Genomic DNA, 15,797 nt, shown 5'->3' on the forward strand with positions numbered 1-15,797 from the left:
AATATTTATTATAAAACAGTGTTTGCACACAGCAATCTTAGGTAACATTCATATTCTAAAGCCATGCAAAAATTGCATCTGTAGTACCATACTCATACCTGCATCAATCATTTTTGTATCACACAGACTCTCCCACTGATGCTAACAAACTAGCCAGAAGTAGCAGGTTATTACTTTATATTGAATAAAACTAGAAAGATAAGAAAGCAGCAGATTTTACAGCCACTAAGTTTGACAGGATTGATAAAAAGAATATTTGGGATCCCTGTTGCCATTTATCAACATGGGAGTCTTTCAAAGCTAAAAAATTAAGAATTCAAGTCTATGCCTAACTGTAGTCCATAGAAAAAACTCCCACATGCTCAGATGTGCAGAAAGACATCTCTTAACTAACATCTCTAAAGTACATACAATTTTAAGATAACAGCCCTTAACAGCTTTTCAATTACTTAAGTGAAAGGGAAACCAAGTTTAATTTCCATTTCTAGTATTAATAATAACTGTAGAAATAATGGAAAATGGTAATATAATTTAAAGAACATAGGCAGCAGCCAAGAGGGAATAGGACTTCCTGTAAATCCATTAGTGAGGAACATTAATACCAGTTTTCTTTTTGCTCAGTAACTGTGTTACCCCTCGAAACAGCATTAACTTGACCATGACTTGAGCAAGCCTGATTATTAAAATAATTCTTTAGAGTGGTAATTTCACTTTACTGCTAAAATTAGTCCAAGAAAGAGTCTTTGTTCAGAAAAGCTTCCCTTAAGCTCAGTGAAAGTTCTGCCTGAATAAAGACCTGAGGAACAGCCCCTCTCACGGAATTAGAATTTCAGGTTGAGAAGACCCACTGACTATAAATAGCGAGATGGTTAATTTACATACGCAGTTTCTTGTGACAATTCACACACACGCTCATCTTACATTCATCCCTAGCAGCTCCTGAGTTTCTTATGCAAGTGGCTGTGCTCTCATTCCTCTGCATCTCAAGAGCAAGTCCGCAGCTGCAGGCAGTCAGCAGAGAGGAGCGAGAGAAATGATATATTGCAGATATTTTATTTTTGGAAACCGCACTGTAAATAAACCCATTTCCAGAGATATTCCATGGACACAGAGTGTTTGGTCACAGAGCCAGTGCCTTATGTAACAGAAGGCGTATTGTTTAGGATTGCCTTCTTTAAAAAGCCACTCCTGGTAACACAGTTTACAAAGCTATAAAAAGCTAACAGCGTAACTATAGAGAATAAATAAATGAGCGGTTTTATTAGGGAAACGCTATTGCTAACTAGAAAAAAAAAAGAAAAAAAAGAAAGTTCTGTCAAATTACCTAACTTTATGTAATTCAAACGAGATAATCTCGGCCGATACTTACTGCGTGCAGAGGCGGCCAGGCGTGCCTAAGCGGCGAAGCGCAGCTCCATGGCGAGGTGCTGAAGACAGCTCTCTGCCAGCGCGGCCAGCCAGAGGTGGTTTTCAGTTATCTCCCATTTAATGGCAGCTTTTCCTCCTCGCTGACACGTGGCGGAGAAAGCAGATTCCAGAATTCAGCCTCTCCTGGGGGAGCAACTGTTACCCTCTGCAAAAGCGTGAGCAGAAATGAACGCCCGAGCGTGCACACGCACACACACACACACGCGCACTCAAAGCGGCTGTAAATTTCCACTCCCCTTTCCCTGCAGCCGGACTCTTTCGTGTGCCAGGGGCAGTTCTGCTTCTGGTCCGACTAGCTCCCTGTCCGGGTGTGCATTTTTCCCACCGCCCTCCCCTGCTTCCCACTCCCTGGCTCGCCTTTCTCACGGGCTCACACCCCCCCCCCTCCGTCCCTTCCCTGTCTCCACGTCAGAGGAATGCGTGTAAAGCAGAAGAACACGTATATAGCCCCGCCGAGAGATTTCTCTGGGGTTAAAGGAAGAGATGCAACAATTTCTCATCGCTCCTGTAAGTTTCCATTCCCCCTCCGAAGTCTTTCAGCGGACGGGAGGCATCCTTGACGGGCCCAATCACGTGGCAGAGGCTGCTGGAATTAAATTATTCACCTTGCCTTCCTGCTGAGAATGCAAATAAGGGCGCCCAACAATGGTTTGTTGTTACAAGATAATAACAAAACCGACATGCTAGCGCACGGGATCTTTCAGCAGGAGGAGTCCTGCCCAGAGGAGCCAAAGTTGCTGCTGTTTCCTGCCTGGCCGCGTACGGTAACAGCAGGATCGCAATACTTTTTCACATAACACTGGGGTGGGGTGGGGGGAATCTCCAGTATACTCTAAGCAAAACTTCAGTCCCACTGCAGAAATGCATTAGCCTAAAGCACCTTTTTCAAGGGCTAAACTCATCCAATTAAAATATTCTGCAAGAAGCACTACCAGCTATTACCAGGCGCACAAATACAGCAAAATGCAATTAAAGGAACTGTTAATGCTTCGTTTTTCTCCCTCAGCAGCTACTCCTCAGTGAGTGCCACACATATCCAGAGGGAACTGCAAGTGGCTTTCCCCCCCCACCTGTCTAACACACATCAAGAAAGAGAAGGAAAAGGCTTTACCAGGCACCATTAGCACTGCAGGATGTTGAAATCCATCCTCACACAGACCTCAGCTGAGCCCCGGCACGGGTGAGAAGGGAGCGTGTATTTATGCTGAGATCACCAGCTCAGGGTGAGATTTCACGTCCTGTCCCCTCTTCCTTAGAGTTAAGTCCAGCCAAAGTTCCACGTTACTGAAAATGATTCCGTATATTACAACATTTTCTAGAGGAAGCTAAACTCAGCCCCCACCGTGGACCAGCGTTACAGAGCTTAATTTAGGGCTCACCTGTGGTAGTTATTCACAGCTCTACGTTACAGACAACAACAACAAAAAAAGCATGTGAGAGAACTCAGAGAGGTGTTTCGGAGGAGCACAGATGAAACATTAACCTTTTAAAAGACTAACATCTTTTGCTAGTGATCCTAGTTCCTAACCAAGGCAAACAAGTACCAAAAACCATCCCTTTGAAGAGGAAAGCATCAGCAACATGCCTGGCTTCAATCCTTCTTCTATTTTAAGCGCAGAGAGGCAGAAGCAGTCCCTGCTCCCTGAACCTTGCTGCACACTTATTTGCACAGGAGGTGCTGAGCCATCTTCAGAGCAGCAGATTCATGCCTTCACTTACCTGTAAAGCATGTTGTGATTTGTGCTTGTGCTTTACAAAACACGTCACCAGGATACGTCATCCCCCTGGTTTTGGGCTGCCCTGAGCGGCACTGGAAACGTATTAGCGCTGCTCTCCCTGCACCCAGAAAAGCTGTTGCAAGTGACACCAAGTGGTAACTTTTGCTCTAAACCAGGACTGAAATATTCCCCCAACGTGGGATTAAAGGCTTCGTGTTAGCCATCCCCAGCCGGGTGGCGAGGTCAGGCTTCCTCTCGAGGCCACGAACAGAGAGCTGAGCAAGTGACGCCGCCGACACCAAACTCGAGGTGAGACGGAGAGGCTTCTGAAGCGCACAGGGCACGTGAACAACCAGCACAGGCTGTGGTTTGTTGCACTCCTGAACAAAACTGGCCCCAGGCACTGCCCAACAGGAGCCTGCCCGCCAGCCAAGCCACCCCGCCCCACAGCACCGGGCTCTGCTGCCAGCTTGGCGGGGAAGGGAGCGGGGCGACGCACCGTACGGCACCCCGGCACCTTACATCAGCGATGGCGTTGACCCTTTGTGTTTGGTATTTATTTTTAATCGGGAGACCACAGCCTTTGAGTAAACAGCATAGCTAAAGTCAAATGATAAGAGCTCTGCCCTTGGGCTAAAACAGAAGGTACCAGTTTTTCCTAAGGAAACAAAAACCTAAGCATGTTATATCATTAGCTTCCACTGTTTACTTTTCTTTTAAAGAGAATAACTTCTTTTTTTTTTTCTTTTTCTCCCCTTTATCTGAACTTTCCCTTGGGAAATTTTATGATTTATATACTGTATCCATCAACATTTTAACAGGTAAAAAGATACCTCTCTGTATCTACCTGAAACTGCTTGAATAATCACAAAAAGGCCATTTTAGTTGCACGCCACAGGGTCCCACTGGATAACCTGTGCATCACTAAGTTAGCAAAAGTATTCACAGCACGTTCTGAGTAAGCAGTGATCTACAAGCATAAAAACATTATCTAGGAAACTATTATCTGTTTTTAACTATATATGTCTGTTTTCATGTTTCCAAGGAGTAAATTGAATATCACTCAACTTACAGATCAGCTTTGTCAGTCTCCTACCTGAGGAAATACTTTTTGCCTTTAACAGGAGCTTTCTACAAGCAGGAAGAGTAAGAAACGTGCCTGCCACCACCCTTGCATTGCAGCTGAGAGAAACAATTCAAAGAAGGCCGTCTAAATGGGCAGGGAAAAAATTCTCTCTGCTTTTCCAATTCTGTTTCATCATCAGTGCACTTAATTCTCGGATGACAGGAAAAGGCCTTGCACCATCCTACATAAATTAAGCTATAATTACTTAATGCTCTTACCTGATCTTTTTTTTTTCTCTCCAAGACGTTATTAAATATTTCAAAAGAAATAATGTTTTCTGCAGCTCATAATTTGTAGCCATCTACACCATCTAGAATGATGTAATTATGAATAGTAAACAATTCTTTATAGTCTCAAGGTACACTGAAAAAAAACCCTCTGTGCACTGCTAAGGGACTCCAGCCTCCACATATTTAAATTCCATTATATTTGTTTCCTTTAAAGTGAAGAGAGACCTCAGGCTAACGTATGGTTAGAGTACTTTTGAGACATGCTTGTCCTTGTTTTCTTAAATTAAAATTATGCCATCTAATGAAGACCAAAGGGGGAAGAAAAAAACACGTTCCATTATTCCTACCCTTTCCATTTATTTTCTAAAATAAAAAAGAGAAATTATGCAGCTTGAACAATGAGTGTGGTAGCAATAAATTACAGAGGCAGATGATAAACATGTAGTACATGTATATTAATTCTGCTCATTTAATCACCCACTTACAGTCTGTCTACCTCCTCCAAGATTACTTCCAGCATTCCAAAGCCCTAAGCAGCCTCAGATAACGACCAAAAAATTCCTTCCTTCCCCCAAAATTGCTCAGTGCCAAGGCCCCGGGCAACCAAAACGGAATTCTACACAGCAACTGGTTTAGCTGTGTAATACCACGTTATCAAGAATGGAAACTTTAACATACTAAAAAAAAAAAAAAAAATTCCTCCTCCCCCAAACCTAAAAACCAAAGAAACCCACCCATGGGATTTCTTCCTACTCTCACAGATCCCAAGATAATGAAATTGTGGCAATTTATCAGCTGGGGAGGGAGGGAGAGGGCTAAAAACAAATCACTTCCATTGTTATCTGCCCTATAAAGATGCTACACTTTAACTCAAGGCATTTAACTTTACAACAAAGCAATACAAAAAGTGTGTCCAATAACACTTTTAAGACCCCATAAGGGAGATTTTACAGCAACTTCGTGCTTGTGTATTATTCTACAAGCTTGCAGATGCTCATTTTTCCTCAGATCCCCCGTAACGTGGCCATTGCAAATTAATGCCATTAAAACTCTTCTTCGTCTAATCTCTCTCCAACACACACGCACACAAACACCCACACTTTGTCTCTCTCCTATCATCTTGAAGGGAGGGCAGCTCAGGACCGATCCCCTGAAAAGGGACACCTGCACCGACAGACAAGTTAGCATCTGGCTGCTCATCCAGATACACGACAAGGTAAAAAGGGACACGGTATGTGGAGACAGATGGTTTTTCTTACGCCAGTTTATGCCATAGCTGTGTTTTAGCTGAAATAAACAGAAAGGATTACCTGGGTGCTTTTGTGTAAGCTATTACTGAAAATGAAAACGTCCTCAATGTTTTGCCCCCTCTTCTTCTTCCTGGCTCCCTCTAGCGATCTTAAGCGCACACTGCCTTTTCTTCCTGCTTCGGTTAATGCAAATAAAAACAATTGCTGGAGTGATTTTTTGGTTTGGTTTGGATTTGAAACACCTGCACTAACTCTTATAAACTGCTCATAAGTTTTTACTGAACATATAATTCGCATGTGCTTCACTCCAACATCACACAACCAACACCGGCCTTTCTACCTGACATCTTTATGTATGAAATACTTTATGTATGAGCCAGCATATTTGAAATTTTACTATTTTTAAAGGCATTCATCAGCTCCATCCTTTCTTCTAACTAGAGAAAGAGAGCTAAAAATGAATCCCTTTCCTCACGCATCTTCCCCCCAAACAAGAATTACAACCCTAAACAAGAAGTTATTAAAGCCCAGCATCTGAAAAAATAAAACACAGATGAAAACTTTATGCCTGCTCTAAAAAGACACTTATAAAATGTCACATTCCTTATCTGCCGTGTCCCAATATAAAACAATCAAGAATCATAATTATACTCACACTTTTATGAGTGGAGAACATTACCTTGAGGGACAGTGAGCACACAACATCAGGATTTTTACCTGTGGACTTGAACAAAAAGTAGCCCTCCAAAAATCAGTAACTTCCTGAAGAGCTAAGCAGGTTACTTTTAATGTAATTGCTGCCTTCACCCCTACAAACTGCTTCTATCCCGTCATTGTATATTCAGTCACTTCAGCAGCCATTTTTGTTAGTTTTTTTTTTAAAGAAGTCAATGGTTATTTCATTTATAGAAATGAAAATGGGAGGAGGGAAGCCTGAAATGGTGCTTTGCAATGGAAGTATTAGACAGATGAACTGATTTTTGATGACAATAATTATACATAATGTGCGGCTCCGTTTCTAAGAGGAGAGGACAGATTGAGAAAATAAAAAATGGATTAAGCCTTTTCCTCTATTGACCACTTCTATAGAAGTCTAAGGCATTTTTCATTAGATGTTCTCAAGATGATTTGCAAACAAATAAAATTAAGGTTAATTTAAACCAAAAGTTAAATGCTCCCATGAGTAATATCCACTTTTGTATGAGGAAACTGAGCTGGCGCTGAGCAAACAGAGACAGATGTGCACTCTGAAATGTATTTTTAAAGAATGTTAGTAGATACGAACCGGAGCCATCATTCTGGATCAGACAAAGCTCCATCAACTCCCATGTTGAAGATCAGCTGAGGCCAAGCGCAAAATATACAAAGAAACATATACCAAAAGAAAGACCATCCTACTCTTCCAGCTTCTGGCAATTAGCACCTTAGATATTTCCTGAAGCCTCATCCAAAATCATCATGCTAAATAGCTACAAATGGCTCCATAGCCATTCATTTTAAAGTTCAAAGCAGCAACTATTATTCTTGGGAGATTTTGAAATCATATCTGTAGTACTTGTATTCCTCAGACTGAGCAGCCAAGAGAGCTGAGACAGCTATTCTCTCTGGATGAGAGATCAAACAAGAAATCAGCAACATCAAGGATTTACTGCGTTCCACTCAATTATTTCTTTAGGGCAGCAAAGAGAATTTACCCACAGAACCACTGTATTTTTCAAGTGATTGCCTCAAATAAGAGAATAAATACTACCAGAAAGCCCAATACAGAGGCAGGGTGTCGTACCAACGACGAAATGAGTTCAAACCAAAGAAACCAAGAGTCAGTTCCTATTTGTGTCACACATTTCTATGTGAACTTGGAAAAGCCATTTAGTCTCCCCATGGGAAAACAAATGCATTAAAGAACATAAGGTGCTTTGACACTATAGTGATAGAAACCAAATAATTGTACTAGGCAGCATGCAGCTTGCTGTGCCCTTTTCTGGAAGATAGGTATGACAACCCTACATCACTAGAAACTACATCCACAGACAGAACAAACTTCTGAGACTCTTGTCAAGTTAATAATCCTACAAAAACAGACAGGCTAAACCAAAAGTGGAACAATTCTAGGCTGAAAGTCTAAACCCGCTGCTTTCAGATGAAGAATTATTATTATTTTTTTTCCCCAGTGTCAGACAATAAAACCTAAGCATCACAATAATTCATGAAAAATAAGGCTGCTATTTTTACGCAAGAATTGATCTGAACTGGCTTGCCCAAAGTCACGCAAGAAAACTTCTGACAGTCAACAGTTTTTCCTTGGACAAAGAAAACTTGGGTCTTCTCATATCTTTGCTCATTACCAGATCCTGTCCTGCAATAATGGTAGTTTAAAATACTGGATCAGAAGAGGGAACCTCGAGAACAATTCATCAAGCTCAAGTTACACACAGAGCCATTGTCTCCACAAGTACCCCAAAGTCCTTCCTCTTGAGAAACAATTAAAGTATACTCATCACTTCGCAGACTAAATATATTTGCCCTCATATAACAGATAGACAGCCAGTCATGCAACATTGGATGCTTGCACTTTCTGGCCCACAGGAAGAATCACAACACAACTATAATGGGATCATCCCCCGTTACGTGATGAATGGTCCCTGTTGTCACAAATCCCGACACTGATTTTAGTCACGTATTCTTCTGGTCCCAGGATGGAGCACTCCAATACCTCTCCAGAAAGCTATGTAGACCATTCTGGCAAAAAGTTTACCCTACTGAGCCAATTAACCTTTAGAGTATTCTATGTAATTCAATAATGTTAAGCCCCACTGGGGAAAACTTAACCATATACATTCCCACCCTCCAAAAAAGTCATCCGCTGTTCTCCCCATCTGTGTTGCCCAACAACGGACACTACAAATTAATTATTATGCCAGGCACATACAACCACAAAGTGCCCAATTAAGGCTTGAGTTCCTTTATTTTCAATTAACAAAATAGGGTCATTCCTAGAATTCCTTAGGTGGAAGCAGGCCCGCTGCATGTTGGCATTTTTAGTGCAGGAAGCCTGGCCTGAACAAGAGTTGACATGCAGCAGAGTGCTTGTCTTCAGAATAATCTCTGTTTTGGAGGGAGAGCAGCTGAGGCACCTGGGTGTGCTTTGATTCAGCGCTGCTCCTGGGCAGCCGTCACAGTGAGGACCCCTGACAGGCTCTGGACACTTGGAAGAAAATAAAGCACCACATGACATTAATGGCAATCTCTAGATACATAGGTTGCATCAGGTCAAATGCAGTGATGGAAATATTCTTGGCAAGCATCAGTCATCCGCATCTCTCTCAATGAAATCTGACAGCTCCTTCTTACACAGCATACAGATCTACACTTACAAGTATTGTTATGCCCTCTGGAAACAGTTCAAGCAACGGCAGTTTTCTCGTGATAATGGTAGTGTACATACCTGCTTTCATCCTACAGAAACAACTTACACATTTTATACTCTGAATGGTTGTTTTCTTTCTCAGGATCCAATCACAAAATAATTACCTGCCATGAAAACCTACACTGTGGAGGGGTAAAAGGCTGCTGCTGTTCAATAGAAATAATAATGATTGGCACCGAAAGGAATAAGGTGTACCCACTCACAAATAAAAAAGGAATCTCAAGCTGTATCAGCCCAGAAATGAGAAGTTATCCAACATCTTAGGAAAAAAACAATCAAACAAAACAAAACCACCACCAACAAAAGATGCATATAACACTTATCTGAGCCTGAACATCCACAGAACACATTTTCTAATATCAAATATGCATTCAGGAACTCAGTTCTCTCTCTCATATGACATTCCTCAGTGTCACGTCCAAGCCTAATGTCACAAGGAGACAAAATTTCCTGTCTACTAAATCGAGCAGAGATTCCCAAACCCAAGGAATTGGAACTGAAAGCTCCAACTGTAGTGAAAGTATGACAGCTAAGTCCTGAAACCACTTCTTTAAAGGCAGCAGTGCTCACAAGGACATCAAATTATGTCCTTCATTACGGTCGGGTTTGAAGTTTCCATCTAAGCACCAGTAAAAAGAAAAGGCTTATTTTCTGAGAGTACAGAATCCCGTGAGAAGGTCATGTAGTGAGAGTCATACCACTTTAACTTTCCATAACCACAGCAAGACAGTCTCTACAAGCTGTCATCATGGGATGAAATTACTTTCACAAGCACAAGAACTTCCATTGAATGATTTCACCACACAAAAGACCCGTATCCAAACAGCTGCATATTAGCCAAGTAGCTGAAGACATAAACATAAGCTACTTAATACCTCATTGTTCAACCCAGCAACAACACCGTCTATTTCTAAATTCTTCTACTTCAAAAGTCATATAGATGACATGGTTAGGAACCTTAAAAGTAACACGTAACGATAACCTGTGACAATTTACAGAGAACTGGCTGTCCTTCCAAAATTGCAAAGAGTTCCAATGTTTCCTAGAGATTTACAAAATTAGATGTTATTTGGAGAAAAAAGGAGTTTGAAACAGCATTTTTGTTCCCCTCTTGTCAAAACAAGAAACAAATATTACCAGCAAAAAAACACTCAACGACTGAACATCACAAAATTGTATCTGAATTCCACCGTTCTTCAAAGTGTAACTTTTTCAGGAGTCAGTTTCCTACACAGTAGATCAAACCCTTAATCTAACTGATATACTAGACTTTTTATAATGCCTGTTTTCTATTAATCATATTGAACAGCAGTTGCCATGTCTCAATACTTAAGTTCTTGGACAGTTTTACATTAGCCATTTAAAAAAAATATTTTCTTCAGTCTTCATAAATTTGTAATAAAAATTTTCAAGTGTTCTTTCAGTCTTTATTACTGCAAGATGAAGGATTTGCTCATTGTTATATGATTATCTCTAATATTCAGCTTCATTTTTGCTACAGATGTACGTAACAGTTCTGCCTTTTCAGCGCCACTGTTGACAACTTTAGCACAGCCATCAGACATATGTCACTGTTCTTTTTCTTCCTGGTATTTTTAGAACTGCTCCTTAATTAGCCTCAAGAAGTTCCAAAGAAAATCTGGAGAGTTGTCTTTAATCATTTAAAAATAAAAAATAAGTAATTTATATTCTTTCCTACAAAGTGACTGCTGCCCTTGAACCACTTCTAAATCAAGATGGGACTCCTCCATTGCTTACACAACCTTTTGGCATTCAGTTCTGCACATTCTAGCTAGCCACGTGTTCTCACACTTTTTTCCCTCCACTTTGAGACAGCTCTCACAAGCTTTCTTAGAAATATATCAGTGATGTAACAACATAGCATGCAGAACTGAAGATTTGTTTAGTTCCTCATGTTTTGCAGCTTCAAAGACAGGAATGGCATGTAGTTTAGCAGCCATCTTCTCCCATGACCTTATGAACCGTGACGAGAGAAGATAGTCGGTTCACAGGATGGAGAGTTCAATGACAGAGAGGAAAAACAATGGGCAGAATCTCTGTGCGTGTTTTCTTAGCATTTAACTCCTTCCCAAGAAACTAGAATAGCATGAGGGTATCTTGGGAAATCCTCTGGCAATATTTTCCTTTCCCTGACAAAAGAGGGGTGAACACAGACGAATCGTAGGGGCATGTATCTCCTTATATTAATGTTGGTTTTTTTGAAAGGAAAACATTTTTGAAAAAGAGCATGAACTAGAGACTACCAAGCCAGTTTGATCTCAGAGTTCACTCAAACATCAGCACCTTTGACCAAAAGCAGTTTGTCTTTTACTTTTGTATTTTGCCCAAGGCTGTGTGCAGTGCTTGCAGTAGAGGAGTACAAATGTCTCAGGCAGTTCCAGACCTAAATACATATTGCGATGTAAAAGACACAAGACCTATTAATGGCTTGCAGATGAAGAGGATTAGGAACAAAGGTCAACACAATTTCTATGTAATGGACTTCTATTCAGAAGGTTCAGCCTTACTCAGCTAATTTGCTAAGTTACATGAACCGATTTCTCAAAAAAAAAAAAAAAACAATTTTCCCAGAGACTGATTATATGATAGACACAACATATTGCTTTAACAGATATATACAAGCACCCCGCAATCCTGCCCTCAGCCTATAAAGTTCAATTTGGTGCATTATTTGTAACAATAAATAAACCAGATATTGCAGAGATCTCCTGTATCCAAAGGCAGTAGGTAGTCAATGACCATTTGGAATCAGTAGCCTTTAGCTTATTTGCAGAAGTGAAAGACAGCTGTTTGACTGATGCTGATCTGTAGGAAATGAAAGTACACAATTAAAAAGGTACACCTGATGAGGGAAAGCTAATACAGCCACGCTTCCCAGATGATAAATTAAAAAGGCATAACAAAGAGCTGAATGTTACACGTTGCTGCTAACACTACAGCTGCTGGAAGTGAATTCTCATTCCACATTATCTCATTCTCTCCATATTCAGTAATCTCCAGTGCTCTTACTTAAAAAGTCACACACAATGTCTTTCCACCACTTCAGAGCAAGTGAACTGTATTCTCTGATGCAATAAAATATTGCTAATAGATTTGCACATCCCCTTTCTCACATGCTTTTGTGCTGGATTGACAAGGGGGCTTTAACACAGATCAGCCAATCCAAAAGCTATCATATAACTGGCCCCGTATTTCAAAGTCCAGTTTTGCAGCATTGCTTCTTGGTTATCTATCAGTGTGTGGGGGTGTTAAAAACACAAAACAAAACATACCTGCTTGTTTAACACTTTCTTTCATCTAAATTAGGGTCTCTTGGAACAGGAAAGACAAGACACAAACATCACTATCAGAGGTTTGTTTGTTTTATACTGTAAAATAAACTGAAGATGTAATTTCACAACTGATTAAGTTGTTCTAAGACCATATCGCTGCCAATCTATTGTCTAGCACCACTCAATTTTTTATTGTTTATTTTTAAAAAAATGATGTCATCTTCATGCAGTCCAAGTTTGTTTTGGACTGTTTCATAACAAATACTATATTTATTCTCTTCTGTGAAAGGAGTGCCAAATTCATACAATTACTTAAGTTCAGCCAGTTGGCACACTGCTGGAAATGTGAAGGACATTTCTTAAGAGAAAGGGTTGCAAAGGCTTAGACCCACAGTTCACTTTGTCTGTCCAGGGCTGCTGAAAGGATGTCCTTACACATTTTCAAACTTAGTTTCTTCATTTCTAGTCACTCAGGAATTCTACAGCAGAAAATAATAGTGAAGTTAAATTCAGTCACCCCCAAAAGAAGCCCACCCACCTCTGCTGTTCATAAACTGGAAGGTTTTGGGTCTAGTACAACCTAGAATGCAGTGAGTTTGAAGATTAGGACAGTTGTGCTGTGAAATGAAGACCAACCACAATAACTTGGATACAGTAAGTGTTCTGCACATACCACCATGTTACTCATACTAAAGTAGTTGCACAAACATTTTAAGCAGGGATAAGTGACAGTGACAATAAAATCAGAAAGCTATCAGTCTACCTCCAGATGCTAATTTTTGCCCCTTTGCCATCCCCAATTCCCTAACAGAAACAGAAATATCAAGTGGCTGCACAGTGAATTAAATGGGGGAAATTTATTCAGATAAAAGTAGCTGAGACAAGCACGTAACTTCTTTTAAACCCCAACCAGTTCCCTGAACCTGCTTCACTAAGCAGCCACACAAATGAATAGGGGAAGACTGAGTGACACAGTGAGAACTGAACTCTTTATTTTTTTAATTATAATGCCAAATTCAAGTGTCCAGTGGACTGTGGATTCCCTGACCCTTCACCATAATGCCTATTAGCACAGACAAGCACAATATTAATAGGACAATACTGCTTCCCAAGCCTGCTCCTGCTGTTCTCCACACCTTCCTGCCACTTTTCACACCTCTACCAGTACAAAATCAGGCTGAAACAACTGTTGATGCAGCACAGTGAACTGTATCAGGAAAAAGAAAAATAATAAAAGGTTTTCTTCAATAAATCAGTTTTCACACAGGAGGCTGGGTCTAAGGACTATTTAGTCCAGAATGTTTTTTTTTTTTTTTAAGAGCCCCAATGCTGAGCCTCTACACTAGTCTGCACCTTGACGTGTTTACATTGTTTTCTATGGCTGCAGTCAAATTTCTTTTAGCATACTTGAAAATGTGCACATTTCAGTTTGATCTGAAACTGGTTATTCCATCTATGCACAATAATTACTTATCTTTTGCTATATGACTCATTTTGATGGGCTTTGTTATGTCAGGTACAACTCTATGTCAGGCACTCACTACTTTGTGTTTGCATAGCTGTTACCAAGATCAGAACTAACCTATCAATCACTTGACATCGCAAAGAAAGCTTACAACTTACTCTTCACTTTGCTTTAAGAAATAAAAGGCAAAACAAAAAGTTGTGGTGCATCCTCTAATACATCTTTTAATAGTGAGAACACTGCAAATTCACTATATCTGGAAGATTGCTTAGAAATTTTTGTCTGCTACATCTTAAGGAAAATATTTTGTGCACATACTTTAATTTGCATTCAAACCCACCAAGGCAATCAGAAGGGTCAGAATATTTTACAACCACTAGCTTTACTTCAGAGAACAGCAGTGAAAATTTATTTCAGATAAATATATAGTTATATTCTCATAAAGAAATGAAGATAAAAAGATTTTTGGGCATCCATTTATTTTAGGTTCCTTTCATGTACATCTACAGCCTGGTTTCCAATGATTGCAGGCCCTTTCAATTCAAGCACAACCATAATCACAGGCTTTCAGGACTCTTTAGTCATCCCAGTCACTGAAAACTGGAGAACACAGTTTTAGGCCTCTTGATTAAAGAATTGTAAGGGGGCTGTGGCACAGCAAAGACAACGCAAGCTGCTCGATTTCGTCTGGCATTATCTAATATTTAAACCAGTCCCTTATTACTGCGTTCACACAACTATCTGGAATCAATGTTGGCAGTTGATACTGAGACTCTAAGACAGAAACATAGCTAAAAAAAAAAAAAACAAACACATTTCTACTACATAAACAGTCCATAAAGATGAAATCCATTACATTACCAGTGTCCAAATGCAGACCTTGAAGGATATGCCAGCTAGCGGATGGTTAAGAGTTTCAGCAGATTAGGCCAGGCTCCAAAACCCTCAAACTAGTTGGTAATTAACAGACATCTAGGTCCTCCACATGAAAGAAGGCTATTGTTTAAATGGTGACACAATTTTTTCCTTTCCGTTTCATAGCCAGCCTCTGCATTTTAAGATTCCCTTAGGACAGTAACAGTGTATGATTTCAGAAGTTCCACTTCTCAAATAGACGGTTTTTCTGACTTTTAATTGTCAAGAATGAGAATATCCTTAGAACACAGGTAGAACAAAATCATTTTACAGGCTCAGTGGCTCTGAGACCCCAATCTGCCTTTTCTTTGATTGAATAGTTTGAAATCTAATACTAATAATACATAAAACCTAAGGTATCTACAAAAGCAACAGGTACAAAACATAGCCCTGTGGGCCTGTAAATAGTCTGTGATAAGTCCAATTAGTAAGCAAAGTACCTGCAGAGAATATTAGTATGCATCTGCATAAATAATGATGTGTTGCAGCCAGACTTCTAGGATAAGCTGAAGGATGCCCCGCTGAACATGTTTTGTAAAGAAGCAACGATCTGTATAAAATTATGATCTGTTCTCTGATCCGTTATCTTTGCCAAAATGGATTAGATGGGTGAAAAATAAAGGACTATATGTAATCCGGACTTAAGCTAATCGATGTAATAGAAGTGAATGCTATGTTAAAGCTACATTTTGAAAGAATGAGGTGTGGTTATCTATACTTACGTATAAGGGAGCAAGTTAAATCACAAAGAATAACAGGAGGATGTAAAAGAGAAGGAGCAGGTAATAGCACTCAACTGATACAAAAATACTTTAAGAAGAAAAGCATCATCAACACAGACAATCCAGACAGAAATGGACAAAAAAGTAAGTGAGAATTATGAAACATAAAACCATCCCTGAAGAACTGGAAGAAATGGTTCATTTTGGGCCAACGTCATCTCCT

General features: G+C 40.1%; 1 protein-coding gene across 7 annotated transcripts in view; it reads right to left on the reverse strand.

Moving 5' to 3' along the window:
• CAB39L (calcium binding protein 39 like) overlaps positions 1-15,797 on the reverse strand; it is a 62,991-nt gene that overhangs the window by 44,892 nt on the left and 2,302 nt on the right. The window contains exons 1-2 of one of the 7 annotated variants that reach the window (XM_080607951.1): positions 2,540-2,683; positions 1,370-1,573 (exon numbers count right to left, since the gene is read on the reverse strand). The exons of 1 other annotated variant lie outside the window; for it this stretch is intronic. The gene's annotated coding sequence lies outside the window, so the exon portion shown is untranslated. Of the gene's footprint in view, positions 1-921; positions 1,049-1,369; positions 1,786-2,539; positions 2,684-15,797 lie in introns of those variants that run through there. 5 more of the 7 variants (XM_080607950.1, XM_080607952.1, XM_080607955.1 and 2 more) reach the window with 5 other exon arrangements.

Source organism: Anser brachyrhynchus, assembly GCF_964034855.1.
Source record: "Anser brachyrhynchus genome assembly, chromosome: 1".
In the NCBI taxonomy this organism is placed as follows: Eukaryota; Metazoa; Chordata; class Aves; order Anseriformes; family Anatidae; genus Anser; species Anser brachyrhynchus.